Raw genomic sequence first — 10,141 nt, forward strand, 5'->3', positions numbered from 1 at the left:
GGGCTTGAGGTTCATAAGGAGGAGGTGTTAACAATTCTGGAAAGGGTGAAAATAGATAAGGCCCCTGGGCCGGATGGGATTTATCCTAGGATTCTCTGGGAAGCTAGGGAGGAGATTGCGGAGCCTTTGGCTTTGATCTTTAAGTCATCTTTTGTCTCCAGGAATAGTGCCAGAAGACTGGAGGATAGCAAATATTGTCTCCTTGTTCAAGAAGGGGAGTAGAGACAACCCCGGTAACTATAGACCAGTGAGCCTTACTTCTGTTGTGGCAAAATCTTGGAATGGTTTATGAGAGATAGGGTGTATAATCATCTGGAAAGGAATAATTTGATTAGACATAGTCAACACGGTTTCGTGAAGGGTAGGTCGTGCCTCACAAACCTTATTGAGTTCTTTGAGAAGGTGACCAAACAGGTGGATGAGGGTAAAGCAGTTGATGTGGTGTATATGGATTTCAGTAAAGCGTTTGATAAGGTTCCCCACGGTAGGCTACTGCAGAAAATACGGAAGCATGGGATTCAGGGAGATTTAGCAGTTTGGATCAGAAATTGGCTAGCTGGAAGAAGACAAAGGGTGGTGGTTGATGGGAAATGTTCAGACTGGAGTCCAGTTACTAGTGGTGTACCACAAGGATCTGTTTTGGGGCCACTGCTGTTTGTCATTTTTATAAATGACCTGGAAGAGGGCGTAGAAGGATGGGTGAGTAAATTTGCAGATGACACTAAAGTCGGTGGAGTGGTGGACAGTGCGGAAGGATGTTACAAGTTACAGAGGGGCATAGATAAGCTGCAGCGCTGGGCTGAGAGGTGGCAAATGGAGTTTAATGCAGAAAAGTGTGAGGTGATTAATTTTGGAAGGAATAACAGGAAGATAGAGTATTGGGCTAAGGGTAAGATTCTTGGCAGTGTGGATGAGCAGAGAGATCTCGGTGTCCATGTACATAGATCCCTGAAAGTTGCCACTCAGGTTGAGAGGGTTGTTAAGAAGGCGTACGGTGTGTTAGCTTTTATTGGTAGAGGGATTGAGTTTCGGAGCCATGAGGTCATGTTGTAGCTGGACAAAACTCTGGTGCGGCCGCATTTGGAGTATTGCGTGCAATTCTGGTCACCGTATTATAGGAAGGATGTGGAAGCATAGGAAAGGGTGCAGAGGAGATTTACCAGAATGTTGCCTGGTATGGAGGGAAGATCTTATGAGGAAAGGCTGAGGGACTTGAGGCTGTTTTCGTTAGAGAGAAGAATGTTAAGAGGTGACTTAATTGAGGCATACAAGATGATCAGAGGATTGGATAGGGTGGACAGTGAGAGTCTTTTTCCACAGATGGTGATGTCTAGCACGAGGGGACATAGCTTTACGAACATGAATATCGCTTATTGTCACAAGTAGGCTTCAAATGAAGTTACTGTGAAAAGCCCCTAGTCGCCACATTCCGGCGCCTGTTCGGGGAGGCCTGCAACAGTAGTGGACTCCAAAACACTAAGGGTATTCAAATGGTCATTGGATAGACATATGGACGATAAGGGAATAGTGTAAATGGGCTTTAGAGTAGTTTCACAGGTCGGCGCAACATCGAGGGCCGAAGGGCCTGTACCGCGCTGTAATGTTCTATGTTCTATGTTCTAAGTTATGTTAAATAGTATTTACAGCTCGGAAACCTGGTTCTTTAGCCCGACTGCTCTATACTGATGTTTAGGCTTCACAAGTGCCTCAGTCTATCACAGAGTATTCTCTATTCCAGGCATTGTCAGACTGAGGAGCGCGACCTGCGGGTGAGTCACGGGCGGGTGTCGGGAGGGTCGCAGAGCCATCCGTCGCGGCACTCCCGAATGCACAAATCCGGGCGCAACAGCCGCAGCAGCCATCTTTTAATAATGCCGGCTGCGAGCGGCCTTCAAAATAGCCAGAAACAGATTTTTAAAATTTGCCCGCACTGCGCATGCGCACCGATGATCAGGCACGCATGCGCACTGCGGCTGCATTTTCTTTTACACGGTCGCAGCTTTTTCTTTTCATGTTCGGGGGGGGGCCAAAGGGACAAAGGGACCATTGGGGCCAAAGGGAACCAAAACCAAGGGCGGGATTCTCCGACCCCACGTCGGGTCGGAGAATCGCCGGGGGCTGGCGTGAATCCCACCCCCGCCGTGTCCCGAAGTCTCCGCCACCAGAGATTCGGCAGCGGCAGGAATCGCGCCGTGCCGGTCGGCGGGAGCGCCAAAGGCCTTTCCCGCCAGCCGGTGGAGCTCAAACCGCTCCGGTGCAGGCCTAGCCCCTCAAGGTGAGGGCTTGGCCCCTAAAGGTGCGGAGACTTCCGCACATTTGGGCGGCCTGAAGCCGGAGAGGTTCCCGCCACTCCATTGCGCCGGAACCGCCCGCCCCGCCGGATAGTGGAGAATCCCGCCCCATTTCCTCCATTTTTGTCGGCAACATAAGAACATAAGAACTAGGAGCAGGAGTAGGCCATCTGGCCCCTCGAGCCTGCTCCACCATTCAATGAGATCATGGCTGATCTTTTGTGGACTCAGCTCCACTTTCCGGCCCGAACACCATAAACCTTAATCCCTTTATTCTTCAAAAAACTATCTATCTTTATCTTAAAAACATTTAATGAAGGAGCCTCTCCTGCTTCACTGGCCAAGGAATTCCATAGATTCACAACCCTTTGGGTGAAGAAGTGAAACAAGGTAAGAGAAAAATGGTGGGTCGCGCAGGTCGGCTGGCGTGGGCCGCAAAGGTCAGCCGGCGTGGGTCGCGAAGGTCGGCCGGGTTGAGTCCCGAAGGTTGGCCAGTTGGTAAAAATGGGTCCCCGGAAAAAAAGTTTGAAAAATACTGCTCTGTTCCTTCCTCTCTCACCTGTTTATCTCATTTCCCTTCCATCCACCAATGTTCTTCACCTTAACTAATCCATCTAGTGGCAGGATCCTCACTTGAACCACTCCTGTAATAATTTTATCCTCAAATCCTTTCGGATTTATTCGCAACTATCTTATCATTATGGCCCCTATCAACCTCCTCCACAAGTGGAAATATCTTCCAAAGACCAGGGGCGGGATTCTCCACCCCCACGCCGAAGTGGCCGCGCCGTCGTGAATGCTGTCGAGGTTCACGACGGCGCGGAACGGCCCCGGTCCCGACCGATTCAGGCCCTGACAATGGGCCAGTATTGAGGCCGCGTCATATACACGCGCCAGGCCTTGTCGCCGCGTAAAAGCGGCGCCGCATAGATGACGCGGTCGGCGCCACATAACGGACGTCATCCGCGCATGCGCGGGTTGGCCGGCACCAAAACGCGCATGCGTGGTTGCCGTCCTCTCTAAATCCGCCCCGCGAGAAGATGGGGGACGGATCTTGCGGGGCCGTGGAAGGAAGGAGGTCCTCCTTCAGAGAGGACAGACCGACGATCGGTGGGCACCGATCGCGGGCCACCCCACATTCCAGGTGAAGCCCGGTGCAGGATCTCCCCTCGCCCCCCCCCCCCCCCACAGGCCGCCCCCCCCCCCAGCGTTCACGCACCGCCACGACTGCAGTGACGGTCAGTGCCACCCTCAGCAAAGCACAGATGTCAAGCCAATGCGATGACAGTGGCAGACTGCAGTAAATGTCACCTCCAGAGCTGGCAGCCAAGTATAAATACATTGATGTGTCACACAAGAGTTCAGCAGCACAGCCTCTTGAAACATTCCTTTTTGGTCAATCTGACCTGTAAAACACCGAGATTGTTCAGCTGGAAAGACAATCTTCGCGGTCCTCGGCTGATCTCACAGCTCACTCCCTCCTTTGGTACAGTTTAAATTACTGGTGTTAATTTTCACCTTTATTACTCCTTCTGTGCTTGACCAATGCTCTGCAGACTTTGCTCGGCACCAGTTTTTATGACAGCTGGGAGCAAGAACACTCAAATCTGTTGAGACTTTAAACTCCTCACACAGCACCCTCTACACAGGAAAGCCTCAACAGGCTTTCCGATCACACTGTACGATGGCAGTGCAACTCTCCCAAACCATGCCTGTGCTTTTCAGCAAATATGCACATTTTGATTGCCTACAGTGCAGAAAGAGGCCATTCGGCCCACCAAGCCTGCACCAACCCTCGAAAAGACCAGACTACACAGCCCCCGCCCCTGGGTCCCTGGCACTGTGAGGCAGCAGTGCTAACCACTGTGCCACCGTGCCACCTATTAGGGTCTCAGTTAGGTCATTGGGTGAAGGGAAATTAGGTAAAAGGGACTTGGTGCACGTTTATCATGTCCCTTTCTTTAGAGAAAGAAAATCATGGCAGCACAGTAGCACAAGTGATTAGCACTGTGGCTTCACAGTGCCAGGGTCCCAGGTTCGATTCCCGGCTTGGGTCACTGTCTGTGCAGAGTCTGCATGTTCTCCCCGTGTCTGCGTGGGTTTCCTCCGGGTGCTCCGGTTTCCTCCCACAGTCCAAAGACGTGCAGGTTAGGTGGATTGGCCATGCTCAATTGCCCTTAGTGACCAAAAAGTTTAGGAGGGGTTATTGGGTTACGGGAATGGGGTGGAAGTGAGGGCTTAAGTGGGTCGGTGCAGACTCGATGGCCCGAATGGCCTCCTTCTGCACTGTATGTTCAGAGCTGAGACAGAGATACAACCAACACCGAGTTCGGGAAATTAACAATATAGTTTGACTCACAGGTAAGTTAAGATTGTCCCAGTTTTCATTTCCAAGCACATTGATAATACCAAAGTGAGACAGTCCCACAACTGAGTGCGTGTTTATGCAAGGCGAGGCTGAACAGCTTGAGAGTAGCATTATCAATTTACGCTGGTCCAGGTCTAAGAGTTGCAAATTTCTTACATTTTTCAATTTGATCCCCGCTGATGTTTAATGTGAGGGCATCCCAAATCCTAAAAGGGAAGCTTGGAATGATGGTTCTTCAATAGATCTGAAGCTCAGCCAGGAAAGAGGCGAAAGAGAAAATGCTGGAAAATCTCAGCAGGTCTGGCAGCATCTGTAGGGAGAGAAAAGAGCTAACGTTTCGAGCCCAGATGACCCTTTGTCAAAGCCCCCTTTGGAAAGGGTCGCGTCTTGTTGTAAATTATTCAAGTAACAAAACGTTTCCTGAACTTTAAAACACACAACAATAATGGCACCAGTAAAGAACAACATTTACAATTAACTACAATAATGGTTACCCAGACATTATGCTTAAATTACCCCTCTGCCCAATCCAAATCCATCATCTGAGAATACACCTTGCCCAAAGCAACATCTTTTGTAGGTTCTAGCACTATAAGACCATAAGATAGACAAACAGAATTGTGTCATTCGGCCCATTGGGTCTACTCCACCATTCAATCATGGCTGATATGTTTCTCATCCCCACTCCCCTGCCTTCTCCCCATAATCCCTGATCCCCTTATTAATCAAGAACCTACCTATCTCTGTCTTAAAGACACTCAGTGATTTGGTCTACACAACCTTCTGCGGCAAAGAGTTCCACAGATTCACCACTCTCTGGCTGAAGAAATCCCCCCTCATCTCTGTTTTAGAGAATTGTCCCTTCAGTCTGAGGTTATGCTCTCAGGTTCTAGTTTTCCTATTAGTGTCTCCACGTCCTCTCCACGTCCACGGAATGAAGAGCTTGTCATATGAGAAGCAGTTGAGGACTCTGGGTCTGGACACGATGGAGTTTAGAAGGATGAGGGGGGATCTTATTTAAACTTACAGGATACTGTGAGGCATGGATAGAGTGAACGTGGAGACTAGAGCCCAAGGGCACAGTCTCAGACTGAAGGGATGATCCTTTAAAACTGGATGAGGAGGAATTTCCTCAGCCAGAGGGTGGTGAATCTATGGAATCTATGAAACTTACAGAATACTGAGAGGCCTAGACAGAGTGGACCTTCCTCATATCTCTTGTATTCTTATGTCCTTCTTTTTTATTCTGAGGTGGAATCTCTGAAACTTTCAACTATTCCTTCACACCTTTTTAAGATTGTTTAAAATTTAGAGTAGAGTTCCAATTGAGGGGCAATTTAGCGTGGCCAATTCACCTACCCTGCACATCTTTGGGTTGTGGGGGCGAGACCCACGCAAACATGGGGAGAATGTGCAAGCTCACCATGGTCAGTGACCCAGGGCCGGACTTGAAACCAGATCATTGGTGTCATGAGGCAGCAGTGCTAACCACTGCCCCACCATGCTGCCCCTTTCTTCTCTTACCTGACATGCATTTTTCTCACCTTCCCATTTACTACCCCTCTCAGACCTAAAAGTGTGTTGAAAAAAAGTTTTGCTCTATGATCATAGTCATCTGCAAGTGCTGCAGCTTGCCTGGCAGTTTTAACTCTTTGTTCCTCCACGTGAGTTCTTCTCACTCCAGGTAATTAATTTTTGAATTCTTCTGAAAGAATTAGATTTCGAAGAGCCAATAAGTTACTTCTATCTTTGTTGTTATTATCCACCTATCAAAATTACTCTGTTTAACCATTTTGAATTTAATATAAGTCTGTCCAGACTGCTCTCTTTCATTTTGCTACTTTTGTTTGTAAGGCCCATGTACCAACTCATGCGCTTTCTTCACTGTATCCTATCAGGCATCTCAACAAACTGCCCTGCAGGGTGAGCAGATGCCTTATGATACGGTGGCTCACTCTGGCCCAGTCACAGCTGTCAGTGCCTATGACCCAACCTTAAATGCAGCGGACGAGACAAAAGAGGCATTCTACTCCAGCTTCGATCATTTGCTGTCCCACATCCCAGAGGGAGACAAGCTGATTCTCCTCAGTGAATTCAGTGCTAGAGTTGGGAAGGATGCAAACCTTTGGAAAGGTGTGTTAGGCAGTGAAGGGGTGGGGAAACAAACACCAATGGAGTTCTCCTCCTGACAAAATGATTAGAATTTGACCTGATCACCACAAACATCCTTTTCCGCCAGAGAGACAAGCAGAAGACCTCATGGCAACACCCCCGCTCCAAACACTGGCACCTATCATCGTCCGGGAAAGGGACCGTAAAGATGTCAGCATCACTGACACCATGATCGGAACCGATGACTGATGGACTGACCACCGACTAATCCGCTCCTCCACCTCCATCACCCAGGCTCCAAACCAGCACAGGCAGAAAAAACTCTGCTGCAGGAGACTCAATGTCGCTGGACTCAGAGACTCTGAGAAGAAAGAGCGACTCAGTCTGCGCCTCCCAGCTACCCTGGCGATGACCAATGAGCCAGAGCTGCAGAATGTCCACAGTACCTGATCCACCTTAAAAGCGACCATAGCCAACACCTGCGAGGAGTCCCATGGGCTCTCGACCAGGAAACACCAAGACTGATTTGACAAAAGTGATCAGGGATCCAGGATCTCCTTGACCACAAACGCAAGGTTCTCCTGAACCGGCAGCTCCACCAAAACCCAAGTGAGAGGAAAAAAACTGCAGGAAACTGAAATACGAGGTGCAACAAAGAACTCATGATCTAAAGATCAGATGGTGGATAGAAAGAGCGCAGGAACCTGCGGCAGGAACTCAGCAACCTGCCGACAACCCAAATGTGCACAGCTTCTTCAGAGCACTTTCTCCTGCCCTTTACCTTAAATCTGTGCCCCCTGGTCATTGATCTCTCCACCAAGGGGAAATATTTCTTCCTATCTACTCTATCTATCTATGTCCCTCAATTTTATACATCTCACCAGGTCCTCCCTCAGTCTCCTCTGTTCTAAGTAAGTAAGTAAGCAGGTAATCTTTATTGTCACAAGTAGGTTTACATTAACAGTACAATGAAGTTACAAAAAAGCCCCAAGTTGCCACATTCCGGCACCTGTTCGGGTACACTGAGGGAGAATTCAGAATGTCCAAATTACCTAACAGCATGTCTTTCGGGACCTGTGGGAAGAAACCGGAGCATCCGGAGGAAACCTACATAGACCCAGGGAGAACCTGCACACTCCACACAGACAGTGACCCAAGCCGGGAATCGAACCTGGGACGCTGGAGCTGTGAAGCAACAGTGCTACCCACTCTGCTACCATGCTGCCCACAAGAAAACAACCCCAGTCTATCCAATCTCTCTTAATAACTAAAACTCTCCAGCCCCGGCAACATCCTGATAAATCTCCTCTGCATCCTTTCCAGTGCTATCACCTTCCTCCTATATTGTGGATTCCAGAACTGCACACAATACTACTCTAGCTGTGGCCCAACAAATGTATCCAGTTCCAGCATAACCTCCCTGCTCTTAAACACTATGCCTCAGCTAATAAATGCAAGTCTCTCATATGCCTTCTTAACCACTTTATCCACCTGCCCTTCTACCTTAAGGGACCAGTATACATGTACACCAATGTTACTCTGATCCTCGGTGCTTCCCTGGGTCCTGCTATTTATCATGCCTTGCTTGTCGTCCCCAGTGCATCATCCCACACTTATCCGGATTGAATTCTATTTGCCACTGACCAGCCCATCTGACCAGCCCGTCTATATCCTCCTGTAACCTAAGGCTATCCTCCTCACGATTTACCATCCCACCAATTTTCCTAACATCGGAATGTGAACCTTTTATGAACTGGTTCCAATGCAAGTACATCACTCCTCAGGCCTAATCTGTACACAGTACTCTGGGTGTGGTCCCATCAATGCCCTGTATGGCTGCAGCAAGACCTCGCTACTTTTATACTCCATCCCACTTAAAGGAGACAGTCTCTAAATCATGCGTAGACCATATCAGACAAATCATTTCATCACTGTCTCCCCCATCAAAAGCCACATTGCGATTTGATTGACTTAACACAAAATAACAATTTGCCACACGCAGATTTCCACACCAGAGGCAAAGTGCACTGGGCTGAACTTTACTTAGCTCAGCCCTGTGTACCTTTTAACTTAACAACATAACTTTTAGGTTTCAGGCTCTTGTGTAGCCTGATAGTAATGAATACGATAAGATTATTTGGATTTAAAGAATTTGTAAGCTATCACCAGATCTGTGTGGAAAACTTTCTGCCCACACCCCATCACCCCTCCCTCCTAACATTGCGGGTTCAGTTTCAAATGCGCAATCAGTTTATTATAACTGGATTAATTTATTCTGCTTTATGAATGAGACAAAGGGAGGGCAAATCCGGAGCTCTGTCTGCAGCTAAATAGATCATTGAGGCACAGTTTAAAACCGGTGACAGGCCCAATATATGCCTTGTTGTCCGGTAGGATTTCATCGCACGGAAAAACAATTAACATCCAAACTGACCTGCTGGGCGTATGATGAGGGGTGGCTGGGAGGGAGAATCTTTTGTCACTCTTTCACATATAAAGAAGGAAGAAAGCAAGAGTTGCATTTATATAACACCTTTCACAATCTCAGGGAATGCCAAAGTATTTTACAACTGATGCTGCACAATCACTGTTTTAATGCTGGAGACATTGCGGCCAATATCCACACAGCAAAGTTGCACAAACTGCAATAATCCAATCATCTTTATTTTAGTAATGTTGATTGAGGGAGAACTTGATACACTATCAACAATACACAACGAGTTGATAAAGTTAACTGAGGCTTTAATACACTAAACAGCAAGCCTCCTGCCTCTGGACCCGAACTGGGGCCGGAGGCGGAGACTTGCCACTTTTATACAGAAGCCCCGAGGGGAGGAGCCACAGGCGGAGCCAACCTGGACCTAGGATACAGTACAGTCCAGACAATACAATCACGTGGTTTACCACATTCACCCCGTTTTTAAAAAGTCCGGCGGGGGTGAAGTGGCCTTAAAGGTCCAGTCTGTCGGGGGCCTTGACCTTCCGCCGTGATTGCCTCAGTCCCAGCTGTGGAGTTGGCGCCGGCGACGAGGCCTGCGCGTGTGGGAGCGTGTTGTCATCAGCTTCTTCAGCCAGATGTTGAGTCGGCGAAGGAGGGGGCGGTATAGGGGCGGAGGTGGTGGTATTTATCACCGGTGGGCCTGTGGGTGTCAGTTCGTGAGGGAGGTGGGCAGGGGTGGTGGAAGACAGTGTAGCGTGGGGGGGTGGTGGTGGTGGTGATGGTCTCCGGGGAGCCTGCAGGAGCCAAATCCTGAAGGGAGACTGTGTCCTGTCGCCCGTCCTGGTGTGTCACGTAGGCATATTGGGGGTTTGCATGGAGCAGCAGGACCTTCTCGACGAGGGGGTCGGTTTTATGGCTCCTCGCATGCTT

At 48.9% G+C, this 10,141-nt stretch overlaps 1 protein-coding gene across 1 annotated transcript in view; it reads right to left on the reverse strand.

Annotated features, from left to right (window-relative positions):
- LOC140409433 (threonine synthase-like 2) overlaps window positions 1-3,857 on the reverse strand; it is a 61,004-nt gene extending 57,147 nt beyond the window's left edge. The window contains exon 1 of the mRNA XM_072497867.1: window positions 3,810-3,857. The gene's annotated coding sequence lies outside the window, so the exon portion shown is untranslated. The remainder of the gene's footprint in view (window positions 1-3,809) is intronic.
- Window positions 3,858-10,141: the final 6,284 nt, after the last annotated feature.

This window comes from Scyliorhinus torazame, chromosome 3, assembly GCF_047496885.1.
Source record: "Scyliorhinus torazame isolate Kashiwa2021f chromosome 3, sScyTor2.1, whole genome shotgun sequence".
Classification (NCBI taxonomy): Eukaryota; Metazoa; Chordata; class Chondrichthyes; order Carcharhiniformes; family Scyliorhinidae; genus Scyliorhinus; species Scyliorhinus torazame.